The 22,643-nt window shown below is 34.4% G+C and overlaps 2 protein-coding genes across 2 annotated transcripts in view; both read right to left on the reverse strand.

Annotated features, from left to right (window-relative positions):
- Window positions 1–21,429, reverse strand: part of LOC126891952 (E3 ubiquitin-protein ligase RNF19A) — a 507,192-nt gene extending 485,763 nt beyond the window's left edge. The window contains exon 1 of the mRNA XM_050661302.1: window positions 21,214–21,429. The gene's annotated coding sequence lies outside the window, so the exon portion shown is untranslated. The remainder of the gene's footprint in view (window positions 1–21,213) is intronic.
- LOC126891955 (uncharacterized) overlaps window positions 1–22,643 on the reverse strand; it is a 374,743-nt gene that overhangs the window by 164,634 nt on the left and 187,466 nt on the right. The window lies entirely within an intron of this gene.

Below are 22,643 nucleotides of genomic sequence, written 5' to 3' on the forward strand. Positions count from 1 at the left end.
TTTGATTTCTAATTTTATCTTTCCTTGTTTTTCCCTCTATTGTTCTCAAAAATCTCATTTATGTGTTTATTAGTCTATTCTTTTGTCTTTTTGTTAATGCCCAAGATTCACAGGCATAGGTTAGAGTGGGTTTCACAATCTTTTTTACTATTTCCTTTTTTTTATTCTTGGGTATTTCTTTCTTATTTAAAAAGTTACTCTTGATATTACTGTACAGCTTACCAGCCTTTGCAATTCTTTCATTTATCTCATCTTCTAATTTTCCATCCCGGCTTGGGAAGTACATACATACCTACTTATATCTGTTACCTGTTACCCCGTTAGTTGCTTGCCATCTACTTCTATTTTATGTTTTTCTTTTTGTCTTCCAATTATCATTGGATTTGATTTTTCTTTGTTTATTTTCATGTTTCTGATTCTTAGCTCTTCATACAGTATGTTTATATTTTCTTGTAATTGTTTTACTGACTCCCATTGATCATCAGGTCGTCTGCGTAGCATGGTTCAGTTATTTGTATCATTGTCAACTGCCAATAGCTTACGTTATATTTTCTCCATTTAACACAATTCTGTTTTAATCCATAGCTGTTCATTTTTTTCGTATAAACCCTGGATGCATCCTATTGGATCTTGTTCAATTTTTCTCTTCTCTAGTATTTTCCAAATATCTTCTCTTTTAATTCTGTCTAAAGCTTTTTCCATATCTATGAAACATGCATGTATTTCTTTTTCTGTTTAAGAGCCTTTTCTACTATTTGTCTTATTATGAAAATATGAGCGTTCGTCCCTCTTTCTTTTCTGAAACCACTCTAACTCTCCTCCAAGGTGTTTTCTAGATTTTCTCTTAGCCTGTTTTTGTGTATATTAGCATAAAGTTTCCTACTGTGCTTCCAAGTTCCAAGTGTTATTCCTCTATACTCTATAGTTTGAGCATTTTCTGCTATCTCATTTTTTATACAATGGTGTTATAATGCCTATCTGCCAATCTAGTGGAACTTTCTTTTCTTTCTTAGCTTGGTTTATGATGTTTAGTAGTTCTTGATGTCTATCTTCATTCATCTATTTGACCATTTCTGCAGTTATATCGTCATGTCCTGGTGATTTGCCCATTTTGATTTTGTTGGTTGCATTTGTTAATTCTTTTTGTGTTATATTTCCTATTTGTTCCTGTTGCTCTTGTGGGGTGTGTTGATTTTCGTTTTGTTCTATCTTATTTCCTTCTACTTGTTCCACTTCCAGAAGTTCTTCAAAATATTCTCTCCACCTCTCTATAATCTCATTCTCTTCTGTAAGTGTGGCTCCATTCTCATCCTTCACGTTTTTTTAATATATTTGGTTTTGGTTTTCTCATGCTTTCCCATTAACTTGTGGCTGTTAATTCATTGTTAATATGCAGTATGAAGATTATACACTATTTCTGTCTTTTGTGTTGAAATCTTGCATCGACTTGTTTACAAATATCGAATTTTTTTCGAACGGTCCATGGTAATTTATTCTATTAAGATATAAAAATAGTACCTAACAAAAGGTAGGGAATTAAATGATCGAATATTTTATAAATCCTTTAATAATTCAGTAAGTCCATAAAAACTGCAGCACGGAATATGATTTATTGGGAAATTGGCCGACATTTTAAAAATGGAGTTAAAAAGGGGATTTATTACTTTACCAACGGTATGCATATTAGCATAAGTAATGCAATAGCTACTATTAGTACATGGAAATAAGTTTTTCATCTGGACTCCGGACATTGCAATATAGCCCAGTAAATGAACTGGAAATACGGCAATACTGTGTAATTTTCAGGGTTAACTCCGAATTGCATGAAAATTTGGATTTAGGTTCTATTTACCCTCTACTTCAAAGTTGAACTTAAGCCGTTGGTTGCTTTTACTCGGGGGATGACAGTCACCCCTTCTTGGGGGTGAAAAAATGCATGTTTAAAATAAGTCCGGAAATTGACAAATTGACTGATTCTAAACAACTTTCCTTCCTTAGAGTTTTTTCAAATTTTTGTCAAAAAGTCAATATTTTTCGAGTTATTTGCGACTGAAAACGTTTATTTTTTGACAAAAAAATCATGTTTCCAGTCGGTTTTTCGCAAAAAACTCAAAAAGTAAGTATTTTATCGAAAAAAATATTCTTAGCAAAAATGTAGCACAGAAAAAAACAAAAAAAAATTGTGTATTCATGTAAAAATACGTTATTGGTCGTCAAATTCCAAATCGAATATTTCAACGTGAAATAACCAAAAATTGAAGCACTTTTCGGGAAAAATCCATTTAAACTTTTTTAAAGTGTTAAAAAGCTTTATTTTTATTTTTTAAAAGTTTTTAGCAACAAAACTTAAGGAGTAACGCTCAAAATAAAGTTGGCTCCTTTCTTTTTGTAAAGAAAATAGTGAAAATCTCCCACTATTTTGCACCCCAAATGAAATTATCGTTACCGCTTTACAAACAATTTACTTTACTTATACAGTGATGAGCGCGCTAATAACCGGCAAAATAGCTCAAAAGATGGAAAACATAATACATTGCGAAACAAAAAGAGATGAAACTAGTGGGGGCGAAAATTATCGTTATAGCGAATAAATTAACATTACATTACATAGTTTCTCACCTTTAAACGTATCAGAGGAGTATGACAACAGGGCCCAGAGCACGCCAAATAGAATTCTATTTTGCTGACGTCACAAAATAGAATTTCATAATGGGAGAATCGACGGTTGCTAGGCAACGTGACGTCACTAAAATATAATTCTATTTGGCGTGCTCCTACACCTGTCACTGTGACAGCAGAATTTTATAAAATACTCCTGTCACAGGCGTCTAAAGGTGGGAAACTATGTGATGTAATGTTATAGTTATTAAGGTATAGTCGGTTCGTTAAACTCAGACACAACTGGCTAATGATTTTAGTAGGTAATTTTTTTGTTTTTTTTTTCCAATTTTGACAAAATTGGCAAAATTACTAATTATTTAGTAATTATTAACTATTTAGTAATTATTGTTTTGCCAATTTTACCAAATTGGCAAAATTACTTACTAAAATCACTAGCCAGTTGTGTCTGAATGTAGCGAACCGACTATACCAAGGGTATTATAAGGATAATAACGCATGTGGTCAATGGTGTATATACCGAGGGCCTTTGGCCCGAGTCTTCAACGTTTATATAATACGTATATACTACCCGTGGTCCCTTCAACGTTTAATGTCCGATTAAATTATTCTTTATAGGTATGCAAAAAATTTAAATGAATTTTGAATTAATTAGTTTTCAAATAAGTACATTTACCAGCAATAGTGGTAACTTAGGTTGTTATTTATCAACTTGACAGTATTTAACTAGTTATTTTAATTTAAATTTAATTTTGAAAAATAACGCTCTAGGGCATTATTATCATACTTAACTGACTTCGAAAGCATGTCATTATTTTCAAATAATATACCAGTTGGACATTAATTATGTATACGTTTATAACAATAATTTCCACCTCCACTAGTTTCATCTCTTTTTGTTTAGCAATGTATTATGTTTTCCATCTTTGGAGCTATTTTGTCGGTTATTAGCGCGCTCATCACTGTGTGTATGTTGTAGTCAAAGCCCGAATTTCAGGCAATCCTAGGTTTGACTAGGCAATCCTCAGGTCTGACTGACAGTCTTAGTCAAAGCCCGAAATAAATTACAGTTTCGGCCTTTGACTAGTCAAACCTAGGAGAGACTAAGTTGGTCAGGCAAAGGTCTAAATTTAATTTTATGAAATCGGGGTTTGACTAGTCAAACCCCGATCATCTATTAAAAATGTCGTAATTTGTTAGATTAGGTTTAATAAAACGTCATTTTTTAATTTTAATGTTTACTATTTTTATATTGTCGTAATTAAAATAAAAAAAATAGTGTTTATTCTCGCATGTTGAGGCATTATGGCAATTAGAGTTGCACAATACGTTAGACCTTTTACACTTACGTAATTTAAAAGAACATTTCTTATTTCAGTAGCATTTTATAAATCCTTGTGTCTCCAAATTTTAGAATTTTTGTACTAATTTCTCTTAGAGACAGAGACAGCTTAACGTCTGGCACATCTTCGAAATTAGTAAATTTCTCTTTGCATTCTCTTATTTGATTTCTTGAAAAAAGTGTGTTTATTGTTCCGTATTTCGTACCAACTCTATATAAACCGTCAATTGTTTTATCTTGTATGCTACTCAAAATATTTCGACCATCCTCTTTGGCTCTATCAAAGCTGGGGATAGGTATTGTTACAGTTTTTCCGATCGAAATTGGAGAATTTTTTTTTTCACTTAATTGTTTCATAGCTTTAGCCTGGGCATGAAGACCTTCAATCGCATTTCCTTTATTTATTTTCATCTTTTCTGTCTGTGCACAACTAGACCTGGATCCCGCGTAAGAAAAAAAAGTTGATTAATAGCAAGCTGAAAATTTGTTAATAGCTTAACGGTGTCTAGTCGGACAAATATTGATGCGTGGGAACACTGAAACAGGGGAAGTTTTAACGGTGGAGCATGATAAACGTGTCGTCCTGACAAGTTTATGATGGTGAAAAATAGCAAGTTGTTTTTAAGTTTATTCAATAGCCAACTTTATATAAAATATGAAAAAATGTTTGTCCGACAAAAAGGTTGGGCATTTTAACGAGTCCGACACGTAGAACATGTCACATCACAAGAACTATGTTGGTGATTAATAGCAGTCTGATTTTTGCATGAGAGTTTAATGAAAGGTTAAAAAAGCAATTGGAAGTTCTGTCGGACAAAATGAATGGGAAATTTTCCTAGTCGGACATTCTAAACATGTAAGATATAGACAAAAATGTTGGTGATAAATAGCAAGCTAATTTTTATTTGTTTATGTACAAATTATATTTTGTAACGCAAAAAGTTATATGTCGGACAAAAAGTTTGGGCAAATCGAAGGAAATAAATAAAAAACATTTTTTCAGAATGACTTAGTCACATATTGATAAAGCTATTTTAGTTATTTTATTATTTATATTCACATATTTGCATGTGCATATATATACATGCACACTCCAAAAATAGTGAGGTAAATATCAATGCATGTATATTTGTATATATTGCAAAACAATTATTTTTTTTTGGGTGGAGTTTGTTCTAGATTGATATTCTCAAAATGACAATAAAAATGTCAAAAAAAAATGTGAAAGCAATCTCTTAGGGTTTTCTAATTAGGCGCATCAGAAAGTACGGAAAATTTCCTACAAAAAACGTTGTATACATTTTTTCCATACTCAAATCTTAACCCTGTAAACGACATTGAAAAATGTGAAGAGTCTAAAACTTCAGTGCTTATAAGAATAGACGTAAATATGACACATTATGCTTAGAAGTATGTATTAGAAGGCTGCATTTGTCAGTGTGACACTTTGTGCTATACAAAGTAGTATTTGAAAGTACATGGTCTCTGAGTTTCTGTTTGCCACGTGTGTTGGAAATTAAAATTTATATTAACTATGGAGTGTTTTTGTGTCTATTTTTGAGTGTCAACAGTTTAAATTTTAAGTCGCCAAATCAAAAGTGAAACCATGCAACGGAACATTTTTGAGTAATCTTCGAACATTTTACAAAGTTAGTAAAATACTTGATCATCAATTCAATGAGGTTCAGTTGCCAGATAATTGTGAAAGTTCTATTGAATATCATTATTCGTGCTATAATGCTTTGCTTGATTGAAAAAGGGTACCTAAATAAATTAATACTAAAATTCTATAACGTAATTTTTCTCAACTTTCTACAAATGAAATAATAATGTAATTAATATGTCACATGGCAAGAAATAATTTGCTGCCAAAATAAATCGATTAGTTTAAAGAAGTTACGATTGCAATTAATTATGAATTATTGTCAAAAGTGACAGTTTTTCTTAAATGGAAATATATTCATAGACATAAGGGTAGACAGGGAATACAGTGCAAAAAGTCGATAGGTGGTCTATCTATCTCTTTTAACCAAGCGATCCCGCGCATGTGGCAGACAAAGATAGCTAGACCACTCAATCCATAATATAATTTGCCTGATCTACTATAAATGTATTACAGTGAGGTATCTAAATGATGTTGACATAAATCGAAAGATATCGATTGTAATTGATTGCAGGTACTTTTGATATAGAATAATCACCCCTTATTGAAATTTCAAAAATTATTTTTTTAAATTGTCCGACTACAAAATCTACCCCTTATTTTTTTCCGACAACAGTCATTCTTGGTAAGGAATAATTTACTTAATTAAATTTCGTCTTTGTCGGAAAGCTATTTATCACCAGCATTTTTGTCTATATCTTACCTGTTTAGAATGTCCGACTACGAAAACTTCCCATTAATTTTGTCGGACAGAACTTCCAATTGCTTTTTTAACCTTTCATTAAACTCTCATGCAAAAATCAGACTGCTATTCATCACCAACATAATTCCTGTGATGTGACATGTTCTACGTGTCGGACTCGTTAAAATGCCCAACATTTTTGTCGGACAAACATTTTCGCTTATATTACATAACGTTGGCTATCGAATAAACTTAAAAACAACTTGCTATTTTTCACAATCATAAACTTGTCAGGACGACACGTTTATCATGCTCCACAGTTAAAACTTCCCCTGTTCCAGTGTTCCCGTGCATCAAAGTTTGTCCGACTAGACGCCGTTAAGCTATTAACAAATTTTCAGCTTGCTATTAATCAACTTTTCTTTCTTACGCGGGATCCAGGTCTATAAGTGTTATTTTATACCGGGTATAACAATGATAGTGTGTTTTTTCCTCAAAGTTCGGAACACCCTGTGGAATATTCTAGCATATATAAAATATTGAAATTTAAACTCAACTATAGCCTTAGGCTTTCTTAACATTTTGCTTTTTGATTCATTCGGTTATGTTGGATAATAAAAAAGTTAGGTATTTTAACAACTAGCAACGTTCTTCATCAATACAGGGTATTTCTAAATAAGTGCGACAAAGTTTAAGGGGTAATTCTGCATGAAAAAATAATGACCGTTAGGTTTATAATCATATGTTCGCATATGCTTCGTTTCAGAAATACGGGATGTTGAATTTGTTCGTACAATCTGACGATTTATTTATTGCTCTAAAACCGCATGAGATATACAAATGAAATTGGTTAGGTTTTGTGTGTGTGTGTGTGTAGAGGAAAGGGATGGCCTTAGACGCAGTCTATTAGCCACAGAATTTATTTTTATTCATACGCATATTTATATTAGATGTATATAAGATTAAATATCGATATTAGCTTCTTTAACGAAATTTATTATAGCATCGAAGACGAGTTTTTTATTACTAGATAACAGGGAACCGATGTTGAGAGGGAGAGGTGTGTTGTGTTCTATTAAGGAATTATATAGTTTAAAAATAGCTGTGCTATTCTTTTGACACTCCAGGAACATGTGGTTAATGTCACCTATGGACATGTTGTCACAGTCACATAACGGGGAGTTAAGTATCCCTAATTTATGAAGGTGCGCCGGAAAACGGCCGTGATTCAATTTTAAGCGAGTTATAACTGAAGTATGTCTTTTGATATAATCAAAAGTCGTATGCGGTATTTTATTTGGAAGTTGTGGATAAAGCTGAAAATAAAGATTTTTCGATGTCTTGCTAAAATTATTGTAAGATTCTGTCCATCTGTCTTTAATAGATTTTTTTAATTTAGTACTTAAGTCGGTATGTGAAAATATTTTTACGAATTTATCTGATTTACAAGCTTCTTTCGCTTCATAATCAACCCTTTCGTTACCGATAATACCGCTGTGACCTTTTACCCATATGAGAATTATTTTTTTATTTTGCTGATTTAATTGGTACAATAAGTTTTTTATTTCACAAATTAATTCTTGATTATATATATTTATTGGAGGTCCTTCAATAGCTTGCAAAACGGACTTAGAATCTGACATAATACAAACAGTTTGAACTGGATTTAGCGTGCACCATAATAGGCTTTTTTTAATCGCCAAGGACTCGGCGCTGTAAATAGAGAATATATCCGCTAGTTTAAATTTTTCGACATGATTGATGTGTGAAACAAAAAATGCTGCACCTATTCCAACCTCACTTTTGGACCCATCTGTAAATATTTTAGTTACATCCTTTCCAAAAGCATTCAATGTGGTGGTGAGTATTAGGTTATTTAAATTAGGGATTTCTGAATATTCAGGGTATATAATTGTTGGCCGAAATATGATACTTTGATAACTATATTGAAATATTGGATATTTGGGACTATTTAATATAAAAATTTCATAATGGTTGGTATTAACAAAGCCATCTGCCAAGGGAGGGGAATTTTTTATCCTCCAATAAGGTGTTGTAAGATTACAAGTGTTAATAAAAGCTATTTTTCGGATCATACTCGTATTAAATGTTCTGTATTTAATTATTTGTTTTTCAGCTAAGTACTGTCTACGTATATTTAATGGAGGTTCTTGTATTTCTGCAAGGACTGCTTGGTTAGGCGATGACATCATTAGACCCATACAAATTTTTAAAGCCTTATATTGTATACGATCAATAGTGATTAGATTCGTTTTGGATGACGTCCCATATAATGTACAACCATAGTCCGATATGGAACGAATATATGCTTTGTAGAATGTATACGATACAGTAACATCTGCTCCCCATTTTTTTTTTTGGAAACCACTTTTAGTAGATTTATGCCGTGTTCGGATCTTTTTTTAATATATTTTATGTGGTTAGTCTAAAGCAGTTTTTTATCTAGTACTATACCTAGGTACTTATATTCGTCGACGAATGGAATCGTGAACTCGTCTAGACAAGCAGCTCTAGCAGTTCTAACTCGGTGACGAGTAAAACATACCAAGGCAGTCTTATCCTGAGAAACACTGAATCCCATGTCATTAAACCAACCTGTTATCAAATGCATACATTCATTTAAGTCATCTAAACATTTCTCATATGAACCATGGCTGAAGTAAAAACATAAATCATCCGCGTATTGTATCATGTTGAATTTATCACCTACTAACGTATGCAGATCTGCAGTGTATATATTAAATAAAATAGGGCTCAATACAGACCCCTGAGGTAAACCGTTACATACTGTGTGTGGACCATGTAATACGTTATTATGATCACGTAAAAATATTTTTCTATCATGAAAGATACTTAAGATATTGGTACATACAGTTTTATTAATTCCAATTTTTTCCATCTTTTTTGATAAAATATTTAGGTCAACTACATCATAGGCCCCTGTTAGATCTATGAATAAACATAATGTATATAGGTTTCTGGAAAAACTTATTTGTATATCTGAAACTAAGTGACTCACCGCATCTATTGTTGCGAAACACCCCGTCCTCTGCGAAAACCATATTGAATGCTTGGTAAAAGGGATCTATATTCCACAAAATGTTCTAATCTAAACTTAATTAATCTTTCGAATGTTTTGGTCACGCATGATATTAACGAGATTGGGCGGTATGATGATGGAATTTCTGGATCTTTATAAGGTTTAAGTAACAGACAAATTATAATATTTTTAAAGCAGTCATAATATTTTTGTTTCCTCCACCAGTCATTAAATAATTGCAAAAGAAAATTTTTAGCAGAATATGGTAAGTTATAAATTATTTTATAAGTAAAGCCATCTAACCCGGGAGCTGTGTTCCGACTATTTTTGATCGCTAAATCCAATTAGTCCATTGTGAAAGAAGTAGACAATTCATCTTCATGATTAAATGGGAATTTGTTAACTGATTTAACCACAAAATTAGAAGCAGAAGGAGGACCTATTTTGTTTAGTATTTCCTCTATTAATTTTTTTGAAAGAGGTTTTTTGGGACAATGAAATTTTTTATTATTTACAGCTTTAACGAACTTCCAAATTTCAGTTAGTGGTGTATTTTTATTAAGTTTATTTAGGAAGTTAATCCAGCTACAACGTTGTTTGTTTTTAAATAAACGTTTAGCTTGGGCAGCTACGTTTTTATAAACTAAATAATTATTATGATTGGACAGAATTCTATAATTTTTTAAGGCCGTTTTCCGTTTTTCTACCATCTTACTACATTCCTGATCCCACCAAATTGGTCTTGGGGAAATGGGAGTAAAAGATTTTTTAACAGGCATAGACCGAGTCGCTGCATTGGAAATCATTTCGAAAAATGTTGATGCATTACTTGTGTTATTTTCAGTAAGTAACTGAGTAACATCTTTTTCCAAGAGTGTTTGGAATAATTCCCAGTCTGCGCATGTGTCATTCCACTTAGTGGATGGGTTTATTGAAAAATTTGAAGGCTTAATTTGGATGTCGATAGCTATTGGGTAGTGGTCCGATCCCATAGTGTCATCTAAAACCGTCCAAGTTAATTTATCAACTAAAAAATGAGAGGTTAATGTTATGTCAACAGCTGAATGATTTCCACTAGAGTTAATTCTAGTGGGAGTACCATCGTTTAATACAACAAGGTCTAGATGATCTATTGCATCTACTAAAATTTTACCATGTCGATCATCAGGTATAGGTCCCCACCTATCATGGTGCGCATTAAAGTCTCCGCAAAAAAGAGTATGGGACTTGAACTGCTGAAATAATTGTAGCCAGTCGGTAAAATTGACAATCACGTCAGGTGGTCGGTAAATAGACACTATTGATAAGTTTATAGAAGGTAAAGTAATTGCGCACACTTCTAAATCTATGTTTAACGGCTGGATGATATTAACCTCTTTAAAACCGAGCCCTTGCGCTACAAAAATACCAACGCCACCATAACCATCAACTCTACATTTTTCAACTAAATTGAACCCTTTCAAAAAAAAGTTTTCGTCAGGCTTAAGCCATAGTTCTGATATAACAATGATGTCAATAGTTGTACTGTTAACAAAATTAATTAAACTTGCTTTATTTGATTTTAAAGATCTGCAGTTCCACTGCAAAATATATAGTTTGTCTTTTTTAATATTATGGTCAGGAATCGGGAAGGTTAATAATATTCGGATTCAGATCCACTAATATTAATGTCCATTCCATCTGTGTGATTGTCGGTATCAAACATATTGTAGCGTGATTAGTGTAATTACTTCTAATTACAATAAAACTAGCGGTTCGTAATTTATATACGACTTTATTTATATAAGTTACAGACGAATTTATCTTATACACTAAACTTATTCACAAAATATGCCCGTATTTATACCCAGTTGTTATTCTGGAACAGTCGACTCCCATCTCGAGCTATCGGCTTGTTCCGCCTACGTGACGTACCTTCCAGAATTCTCCGGCGAGGCCTAGCACATCCGATTACGTCATTCTCGAGGTGTTTACTGTTATACGGGGATCGGCCAAGATTTCTCTTCCGCTACACTGCTCCCCTCTTAAGATCTGAGCGTCTCGATCAGCAACTCTAAATGAAGGCCCAGGATGGCGGAATCTACACGACTCTCCAGCTCTGCATACACCCTTCAAGAAGAAATAACAGTCTACTGTCTTTGAAGGGTACGACATCTTCGGGTTCATGCAACACACAGTGATTTGTACACCAGTTCCTCTGAAGACCACTTCAAGTATGCTTCTCACAATCTTCCAATCCAGATTTTCTACTGCATGGCCTATTTTTGGTAAAGCCAAATTTTTGATGTCATAATTACACACGATTGTCTTCAAATTAGTTAGAGCACGCCATATGTTCTCGTAGCTTGGCGTGTCCGTATAAGACTTTCTGGTCACCATACACAATCGCAGTACTCTTCCAATTTTAGGCTGCTGATTTCTTAACTCGTCCAGGCGGCCGAACTTTCTATTGAATACGGACGATATTCCTTTAGTCATCTCGAGGTCTTGGGCAACACAGTGGGCCAGAGAGACGTTTTCTGGAACACCAAACAGATCTTGCTGAACTTCTGTGGTCACGCCGAATCTAGCACTCTTTCTCGCTGCGTAATTTGACATAAATTGATTAAAACTTGGCTGTGCGACATCTTTCATCTCCTGTTGGAGGACTCGTGCTTCTTCTGTTTCATTTGAGCCAGCATATGGTGCAAGACGATTTATGTGAATAACTTTTGGTTTACCGGTTGGCAACTTCTTAATTCTATATATTACGTCATTTATTTTCTTCTTAACTTCATATGGACCTTCCCATTGTCTTTGCAGTTTAGGACATAAGCCTCGACGATGTTGCGGATTATAAAGCCAGACAAGATCACCTACTTCGAAGCTTTCATTCTTGCATCGAGAATCATATTGATCTTTCATTCTGTCACTGGCTATCTGGATGTGTTGTCGGGCAAGTTCATGAATGTTGTTCATTCGTAATTTCAGGCGGTCAACGTAGTCTTCGCCTGCAACATGTTCCTCGGAAGGTCCGCAGCCAAACTCTAGGTCGCAGGGCAACCGAACTTCACGACCCAACATCAGGCAGGTTGGTGTTTGACCTGTAGTTTCATTTACGGCCGAGCGGTAGGCCATCAGGAATAAATGAATGTGTTGGTCCCAATCTCGCTGATTTTCAGATACAACTTTGGACAAGTGTTTACCCATCGTTCGGTTCATCCTCTCGACCATCCCATCTGATTGAGGATGCAGGGGTGTTGTTCTGGTCTTATTGACACCAATCAATTTACAAACGTTTTGGAAAAGAGCTGACTCAAAGTTTCGCCCTTGGTCGGAGTGGATCTCCAAGGGAACACCAAATCGGCTGAAGAATTCTTTAACAAGTACCTCTGCAACGGTAGCAGCTTCTTGATTTGGTAATGCATAGGCCTCGGTCCATTTCGTAAAATAATCCATGGCTACCAGGATGTATTTATTTCCAGCATCAGTTTCTGGAAATGGACCTGCAATGTCGATTGCTACTCTTTCCATAGGACTGCCAACATTGTACTGTCTCATGGGTGCTCTCTTTTTACCAACTGGACCATTACCGGATGCACACAGTTTACATTTCTGGCACCATCTTCTTACATCATCTTTACAGTTCACCCAATAGAACCGTTCTCGAACCTTTTGCAGAGTCTTCGTAATACCAAAGTGTCCACCTGATGTACCGTCATGCAACTGACGCAATACTTCTGACACTTTACTTTTAGGTACAATCAACTGAAGCTTAGATTCTGTACCATCATCGTTCTCAAAGGTTCTGTACAGAAGATCATCTTTTAGTATCAGGCAATTCCATTGGCTCCAGTAGGCCTTGACTTCCGGACTACATGCACTAATGTTTTGCCAACTAGGTCTCTCACCTCGACGCATCCAATCCAATACTCTTTTTATACACGGATCGTCTTCTTGGGCTTCTTGTAACTGTTGTGGCTGCCATTGCTCATTAACGACGGTAGTTCGTCTCACAGGGCAAAGCTGTTCATCTACTTTAAGCCGGTGATTACAACTTTCACTGCATGGCCGTATCGAGGAAGCATCTGTATTTGAACCAACTCTTCCAGCCCTCTTCATGCGTCTCTTCGGCATCGTGTCACGAATCACCCTCCGTACCATTTCCACCAAACGTTCATCTTTTCTCTTATCGCCTTTTTCCACGGTTATTACTCGATTGTTTCGTGAAGCTTGGCTAGCTGCTTCGTGTTCCAAGGCAATAGCAAGTGCTTCATCTAAAACTTTCGGTCTTGCTAGTCGTAAAGCTTTCTGTAGTTCACTATCTTTCAGCCCATTGACAAAGGTATCTACCGCAATTTCTTCTAAAACGCTGTCTGGCACCTCCGGATAAGCCAACCGCACCACACGAGCCACATCTGCTTCAAATTCTTGCAGATTCTCACTTGCTCGTTGACTTCTATTTCTCAGTTGTGCTTTGTATACTTGTTGTAGATGGGCATCTCCATAGCGTTTTTCTAGACGAGTGAACAAGGTCTGGTAACAATTTTCTTGACCCTTAGGAATTGATCTTAATATATCTGCAGCATCACCTCGCAAAGCAGCAGTCAAGGAAACAGCCTTTTCTTGTTCGGTCCAATGGTTGGCGGTCGCAATAGCTTCGAATTGTCTAAGGTATATGGACCAAGAGGACTTCCCATCGAATGGTGGTAATTTAAATCTCATATGATGCGACGTTTCGTCTCTCGGTAGTTCATCTTTCACTACCGGATCTAACGCTGCTGCATTAACTGATGGTTGTACTTTTGTATCAGTTATCATGCTCTCTAGTTGTTTGATCTTCTCTTCTAGCATTTCTTTATTGTCGTCTACACTTTTCTGTATCTTATCGAATGTTCTGGAAACTTCTTCAAATTTCTCGTCGGTCTGTCTACAAACGTCTTTTATTACTTGAGAAACACTTTCAAATTTCTCATCGCTTTTTCTAGAAGTTTCATCGATCTTTTGAGAAATGGTTTCGAATTTCTCATTGTTTTTTTTACTAACTTCTTCAAGTTTCTCGTCGCTTTTTCTAGAAGTTTCATCGATCTTTTGAGAAACACTTTCAAATTTCTCGTTGTTCTGTCTAGAAGTTTCATCGATCTTTTGAGAAACACTTTCAAATTTCTCGTTGCTTATCTTAGAAGTATCATCAATCGTTTCAGAAACAGTTTTTAATTTCGATAAGATTGCTTGTTCTGCTGACTGGAAGTGGAACGTCTCTGGATCATCTCCGTTCTTCGTTAGGACTTCCTCGAGTCCTGCTTGTAGGACTATCTTGAGCCCACTGCTGTCCAGATCCCGTTCCTCTAGCTGTTCACGGAGCTGTTTTACTGTAAGTTCTCGTAGCAACATCTTTGGTCGGCACACACGTACTTTCCAAAATGTCTTTTAAAAGTCTTTCCGAATACCGAACAATCAACGCACTTTAACTATTCCCGACGAATAAAGTCCAAAAGTCTTTTAAAGTCTTTCCGAATACCGAACAATTAACGCACTCCGGTTATTCCCGACGAATAAAGTTCAAAAGTCTTTTAAAGTCTCTCTGTAATTCACTTATTTATATCGCACTAAGTTTACCGAACACCGACACCAACTGTAGCGTGATTAGTGTAATTACTTCTAATTACAATAAAACTAGCGGTTCGTAATTTATATACGACTTTATTTATATAAGTTACAGACGAATTTATCTTATACACTAAACTTATTCACAAAATATGCCCGTATTTATACCCAGTTGTTATTCTGGAACAGTCGACTCCCATCTCGAGCTATCGGCTTGTTCCGCCTACGTGACGTACCTTCCAGAATTCTCCGGCGAGGCCTAGCACATCCGATTACGTCATTCTCGAGGTGTTTACTGTTATACGGGGATCGGCCAAGATTTCTCTTCCGCTACAATATTATTAACAAATTCTCTTATATCTGATTCTGCAAAAGAAACTGGGCTAGACGGAAAACTTTTTTGAAGTTGTTTAACGAATGTAGATAGTATAAGTACTGACTTTTCTTTATAGTTCATATATTCGTCCCTATAAGGATTAGGAAGAACAGTATTAGCATTTGATTTTAATTGGGGGGTTTTTTTTATTGGTGACATTTCTGTAGTGGGAGATAGTGGGGAAGGTTTTCGTTTTTTGGAAGTAGGAATATTTGTTTTGATAAAGGGTTTCCTTAATACGGCTGAAGAACTCTGAGAAGATGTTTGCCTTACTTCAGGCAATGGTGGAAAGTTGTTAATATTATTTAACACCGAGAACCTGTTATTCGTAATAATTTTGGCGTAGGAAGGATTTACATACATATTTTCAGCTTCTTTAAAGGAAATGTTTTCCTGAGCCATAATATGTTTAATTTGTTTTTGTTTTGTGAAAATAGGGCATTTACGGGAGATTGAAGTGTGTTCATTGTTTTTACAGTAAATACAAACATTTTCTGATTGACACTCATCTTCCAGATGATCCAAACCTGTGCATTTTTTGCATCTGCTTTCTTTAGATTTGCACTGTCTGGCCGAATGGCCATAACGCAAACATTTAAAGCATTGGACAACCGGTTGTACATAAGGTTCTACTTGAAAGTTACCAAGATTAATTTGTATGTTTTGTGGGATTTCATTGCCCAGAAATTGTACTATAATCATTTGTCTGTTAACTAAACTGGAATTTCCGTCTGAGTCTAGAATTTTTCTTTTCATTCTTTGAACGCTTACAATTTGTTTATTGGAAATGATGGCTTTTAGTAGATACTCCTCGGAGAAAGTCGTATCAACCATTCTGACGATGCCTTTTTTATGGGTGTAAAATTTAGGGATATATGCTACTAAGTTATTTTGATTTATAACATAATGATTTACTAGCGAATTAGCGGATTCCATAGTTTTAAATATGACTTTTACGCGGTTTATTCCTACCGATTTTATATCCTCCACTTGTTTACTTAATTTCTCCTCCGGGAGTATATAGTGACCAATTTTAATTGGGAAAAGCCTTCCAATATGTTTTTCTTTACTTTCCACGAAAACAAAATAAGGACCTTTATCGCCTGGTCTATAACGATTTTCTAAATCAATAATATTATTATAACTAGAATCAATATTTTCTTTTTCAGTATTGTTCGGACAATTATTTAAATTTAAATCGGGCGGTTTCCCGCCCGTATTTTCCCCCATGGTTTATAAAATATTAGAAATGTTTTTAAATAATATTTGTAAATAAAATATACAGAGTGTCCCAAAAGTAGTGGAACGGTCGAATATTTCGCGAACTAAAGATCGGATCGAAAAACTGAAAAATACGTGTTCAATAATTTTCAAAAATCTATCCAATGACACCAAACACCAACCCCCACTACACCCCCTGGAGGTGGCGTGGAGGGTAACTTTAAAATCTCAAATGGAAACCCCTAGTTTTTCTTGCAGATTTGGATTCGTTACGTAAAAGTAAGCAACTCTTATTCAAGACATTTTTTTGAACTGTGGATAGATGGCGCTATAATTGAGAAAAACGATGTATCCTGATACCATGGGTAAATTATAGAAACGGTCTAATATCTCGAGAAATACACTTCCAAATGAGAAACCAAAAAAAAAACGTTTGTAATACTTTTCGAAAACCTATCGAATAACACTAAACATGATCCTCCAACCCACCCCCTGGAGGTGGGGTGGGGGGTAATTTTAAAATCTTAAATAGCAACCCCCACTTTTTCTTACAGATTCGGATTCGTCATGAAAAATTAAGCAACATTTATTCGAAACATTTTTTAGAATTGTTGATAGATGGCGCTTTAATTGGAAAAATACGATTTATTAGCGCCATCTATCAGCAATTTTAAAAAATGTTTCGAATAAATGTTGCTTAATTTTTCATGACGAATTCGAATCTGTAATAAAAAGTGGAGGTTGCTATTTAAGATTTTAAATTTACCCCCACCCCGTCTCCAGGGGGTGGGTTGGAGGGTCATTTTTGGTGTTTATCGATAGGTTTTTAAAAAATATTAAAAACCTGCTTTTTGGTTTCTTATTTGGAAGTGTATTTTTTGAGATATTAGACCGTTTCTATAATTTACCTATGGTATCAGGATAAATCGGTTTTCCCAATTATAGCGCCATCTATCCACAGTTCGAAAAAATGTCTTGAATAAAAGTTGCTTACTTTTATGTAACGAATCCAACTCTGCAAGAAAAACTATGGGTTTCTATTTGAGATTTTAAAGTTACCCCCCACCCCACCTCCAGGGGGTGTAGTGGGGGTTGGTGTTTGGTGTCACTGGATAGATTTTTGAAAATGATTGAACACGTATTTTTTAGTTTTTCGATCCGATGTTTAGTTCGCGAAATATTCGACCATTCCACTACTTTTGGGACACCCTATATAAATCGTAAAATCAAAACCAAACTCTTAAATATAAATAGGAAACAATAGTTGAAATACTAGGTATTTTAATTAAAATATAATTAGCAGGTAATATACTTATCTCAGCAAAAAGTAAAAATACCAGCACACGAATTTATGTCCGCACTATTAGACTGATGAATTCGAACTGTGGGTAGGTTTTAAGAGGTAATTATTGCGCATTTTTTGGCATACAGTTAAGAATTTTATATCCACCATTGGCGTGCATACGGCTAATATGACAGGGTAATATGACCCGTATGCACGCCAATGGTGAATATAAAATTCTTAATTGTATGTTAAATATGCGCAGTAACTACCTCTTAAAACCCACCAAATTTCATTTGCATACCTCAATGGGTTTTAGAGCAGTAAATAAATCGTCAGTTTGTAAAAAAAAAAATTCAACATCCCGTATCTCGAAAACGAAGCATTTGGGGACATATGTTTATAAATGAAACATTCATTAGTTTTCATGCAGAATTTCCCCTTAAAGTTTGTCGCACTTATTTTGAAACAACCTGTTTGATGAAGAACGTTGCTAGTTGTTAAAATACTTAACTTTTTTATTATCCAACATAAGCGAATGAATCAAAAAAACAAAATTAATTTTAAAGTCAAAAGGCAGATATCGAGCACTGAATTTAATTAAATCTTGCCCAAGTATACTTTCGCTCACAAGAGCATCCTCAGGGGCATTTCGTCAATAAAGAGAAGGTATCCTCGAATGTTATTTAATTATTATAGATCATTTTGGTGGCAAACTTAAATTAACAACTAACTACACACTGAACAAGGGACAAACATATAAATTAAATTGCCAGTAGGTTCTACATTTTAAATATGGAGGCAGAAATATGGAGCAATATTATTGCTTCATTCTTCGTTCTGCCTCCATATTTAAAATGTAGAACCTACTGGCAATTTAATTTATATGTTTGTCCCTTGTTCAGTGTGTAGTTAGTTGTTAATTTAAGTTTGCCACCAAAATGATCTATAATAATTAAATGACATTCGAGGATACCTTCTTTTTATTGACGAAATGCCCCTGAGGATGCTCTTGTGAGCGAAAGTATACTTGGGCAAGATTTCATTAAATTCAGTGCTCGATATCTGCCTTTTGACTTTAAATTTTACTTATTCGAGCATTCAACCATTTCCTAAAAAACAAAATGTTAAGGAAGCCTAAGGCTACAGTTGAGTTTTAATTTCAATATTTTATATACGCTAGAATATTTCACAGGGTGTTCCGAACTTTGAGGAAAAAACACACTATCATTGTTACACCAGGTATAAAATAACACTTACCTGTTTAGCAATAATAGTATTGCACCGATATTGTTGAAGAATAAGGCTATAACATATTAAAAAAATCACTTAAATCGGCCAACAAGTTTAGGAAATACGAGAGTTCAAAAATGACCAAATTTTTAGGTGGGCCGATTTCTATGCACGTAAGTTTAGTTGAAAGTGCTTGAACGAGTCATTAATCACGAGTGTATACTAACTTTGAACAGCCAATTTTTGTCTACCAGAAAAACAAAATAAAACTAGTATATTTATAAAAGCAGAACCTACATTTTTTTTCGCTTGGAGATTTTTTTTCGCTTGGAGATTTGTAGTATCGCTAATACTTTTTAAGTTATTGCGAAAATATAGCATTTTTCCAAGATTTTTAGAAAAAAAAATTTTTACTATAAAATCAAATTTTTTAAAGAATAAGCCCTTTAAACCGGTGAAACTTACAGATCATATAAAATATACATGAGTAAAGTAAATTGTTTGTAAAACGGTAACGATTAATTTCATTTGGGGTGCGAAACAGTGGAAGATTTTTACTATTTTCTTTACCAAAAAATGGAGCCAACTTTATTTTGAGCGTAACTCGCTTAGTTTTGATGCTAGAAACTTTTAAAAAAATAAAAATAAAGCTTTTTTAAACACTTTAATAAACACATTTTAATAAGTTTTTCAGGAAAATTGCTTCATTTTTTGGTTATTTCACGTTGAAATATTCGATTTGGAATTTGACGAACAAGAACGTATTTTTCTTCATGAGCTACAACGTTGCTTTTACTCATCATTAATACACCATTTTTTCGTATTTTTATTACCTACATTTTTGCTAAGAATATTTTTTCGATAAAATACTTACTTTTTGAGTTATTTGCGAAAACCCGCCTGAAAACGTGGTTTCTCAATCCCATATAAACATAATACTTAATTAGGTGCATTATGTTTCAAGTATTTCCAGTTCATCAATAATTACTTTTCCTGTAAGTACCTATTAATCTACTAGATTATTAGTGTTTTCTTATCATACAGATAAGCCACTTCATGAAATTTCTTGTGCATATTGAATATTGAACATGTTTCTTTTCAAATTCTTACATTTCTGAACATCATTATTATCACTAAGTCATTAATTTGCTATTCGACGAAGTTCATCATATAATATGACCAAGAAGAGATGTATTAAGTAATGTAAACATTGGGTACCAAAGAGTATGAACTAGAAAAACTCGAGGAACTGAATAATACATATTCTTTAGGCTAAAGAAAATAGACACTGTCACAATAAATACCTAGGTTGTTAGATTACAAGTATTAGGCCTGGATCCCGCGTACCAAAAAATTTGATTAAGTAATAGTAAGCTGAAAATTTGTTAATGGCTTAACGGTGTCTAGTCGGGCAAACTTTGATGTATGGAACACTGGAACAGGGAAAGTTTTAATTGTGTAACAGGTTAGAGGTTTAGAACGTCAGACTACGAAAACGTCCCATATATTTTGTCGGACAGAACTTCCAATTGATTTGTTACCCTTTCATAAACTCTCATGCAAAAATCAGACTGCTATTTACCACCAATATAACTCCTGTCATTTGACATGTCCTACGTGTCGGACTTATTAAAATGCCCAACATATTTGTCGGACAAACATTTTTTCATGTATTATATAAAGTTTGCTATTGAATAAACTTAAAAACAACCTGCTCATTTTCACAATCATAAACTTGTCAGGATGACACGTTCCACAGTTAAAATCACATTCCACAATTAAAACTTCCCCTGTTCCAGTGTTCCCATACATCAAAGTTTGTCCGACTAGACACCGTTAAGCTATTAAAATACTTTTTTTAGTACGCCGGATCCAGGCCTAGTATATTTAAATATTAAAAATAATATGAACCAATTTTGGAATGCATTTTGTAATAGACTTAAATCAAACGGTTTGTTTGTGTATATAATTTCTGACCAACGTGTTTTTCATTCCAGAACCTGTTAAAGTATGTATCGACACTGCCACTGCTTTTCATGCAAAATATAAACAAATCTAAATTTAAACACTTGTTTCGCACAACTAGATATATTCACGGCATATTTCTTCGAGAAAAACACCGGACAATAAAATATTTACACTACTTACCCCTGTCAGAACGTTTAACCCATATTCGAGACCCATTTTCGTGGATTGCCAAACATAAATGGCGGGCGCATTCGATACTCGACACACTTTTTCTTTTTGTTACATATTCGCGAGAGTCGCGAAAATGATCCAAGGAGAGGAAAGCGAGGACTGGCTGTGCCTGTGCTGGGAATCTGCACCAGGTTGTACTGCCCACGTCGCTCGACGGTGTTTTCTCCGTGTCGGGACGCGTGGCGCCGCTACGTCCCTTCAGCTGATTTTACCGCACTGATCGATATAAACCGTGTGCGACAGTGACGGAGGCTCTAGCCAGTCAAAATTACCAGTGGCGTAATACATGTTACATAGTTTAACGGTTTTTCTGGAAAACTCGTTTAGTGGATAAATAAGTCAGTCTTTCATATACAAAAACTAATAGGCTTGGATCCCACGTACCAAAAAAAGTTTATTAATAGCAGGCTGAAAATTTGTTAATAGCTTAACGGTGTCTAGTCGGACAAATATTGATGTATGGGAACACTGGAACAGGGGAAGTTAGAATAGAAATATGCTTTATTGTCATGAAAAATTGTACAATTTTATCGACAAAGCTTATAAAAAGTCAAGAAAACAAAACAATATCAATCCAATTTACTAAAATTACATAAATCGTCAATATATTTACAATAATAACAATAATAATGAAGTTAAACAGAAGTAATCAATTGCAAAATTTAAGTAAATTGCAAATGCATAGTCTACCTAGTAATTAATAAGTTTAAAAGTTAAGCTGCTGCATATGACACCCAAATATAGACAAAAAAATGATAATAAAAATACTACTTGTGCAAAGGGTACTGTAATTTCTTAGTTATTGATTAAGAAAATCTTCTACTGAATAATATGGTCTTTCAGATAGGTAGGCTTTTGTCAGTTTACAGAATTTGGGGAAAGATGCTGCAGATTTAAGTTGTAGGGGGAGATGGTTGTAAAGTTTTTTTGCGGAATATAATATAGATTTCTTTACTAACTCAGAGGACGGGGTCGGCATATAAACGTCAAACGTAGAATTTCTCGTGAAGTAGTCATGATTAGGTCTTGGTGGAAAGACATGTAGATGTTTACGAATTAAGCAAACAGTTTCTAAAATATACAAAGATGGAAGGGTTAAAATTCTGTGATCTTTGAAGTAACTTCTGCAATGTGTTGTTCTTCTGAGGCCAAACAGATATCTAATTGCTCTTTTTTGTAATTTGAAAATAACATCGAATTGGGCAGCTGTACCAGAACCCCAAAAAGGAAGATCATAACGAAGATGTGACTCGAACAAAGAAAAATATGTTATTTTGGAAGATGCTAAATTGAGTTCATTCGAAACAGATCTTATAGCATAGCAAGCTGAGGATAGTTTCTTCCTTAACAAATCGATATGGTGGGACCATTTAAGGTTG

This window comes from Diabrotica virgifera, chromosome 9 (genome assembly GCF_917563875.1).
Source record: "Diabrotica virgifera virgifera chromosome 9, PGI_DIABVI_V3a".
NCBI classification, from domain to species: Eukaryota; Metazoa; Arthropoda; class Insecta; order Coleoptera; family Chrysomelidae; genus Diabrotica; species Diabrotica virgifera.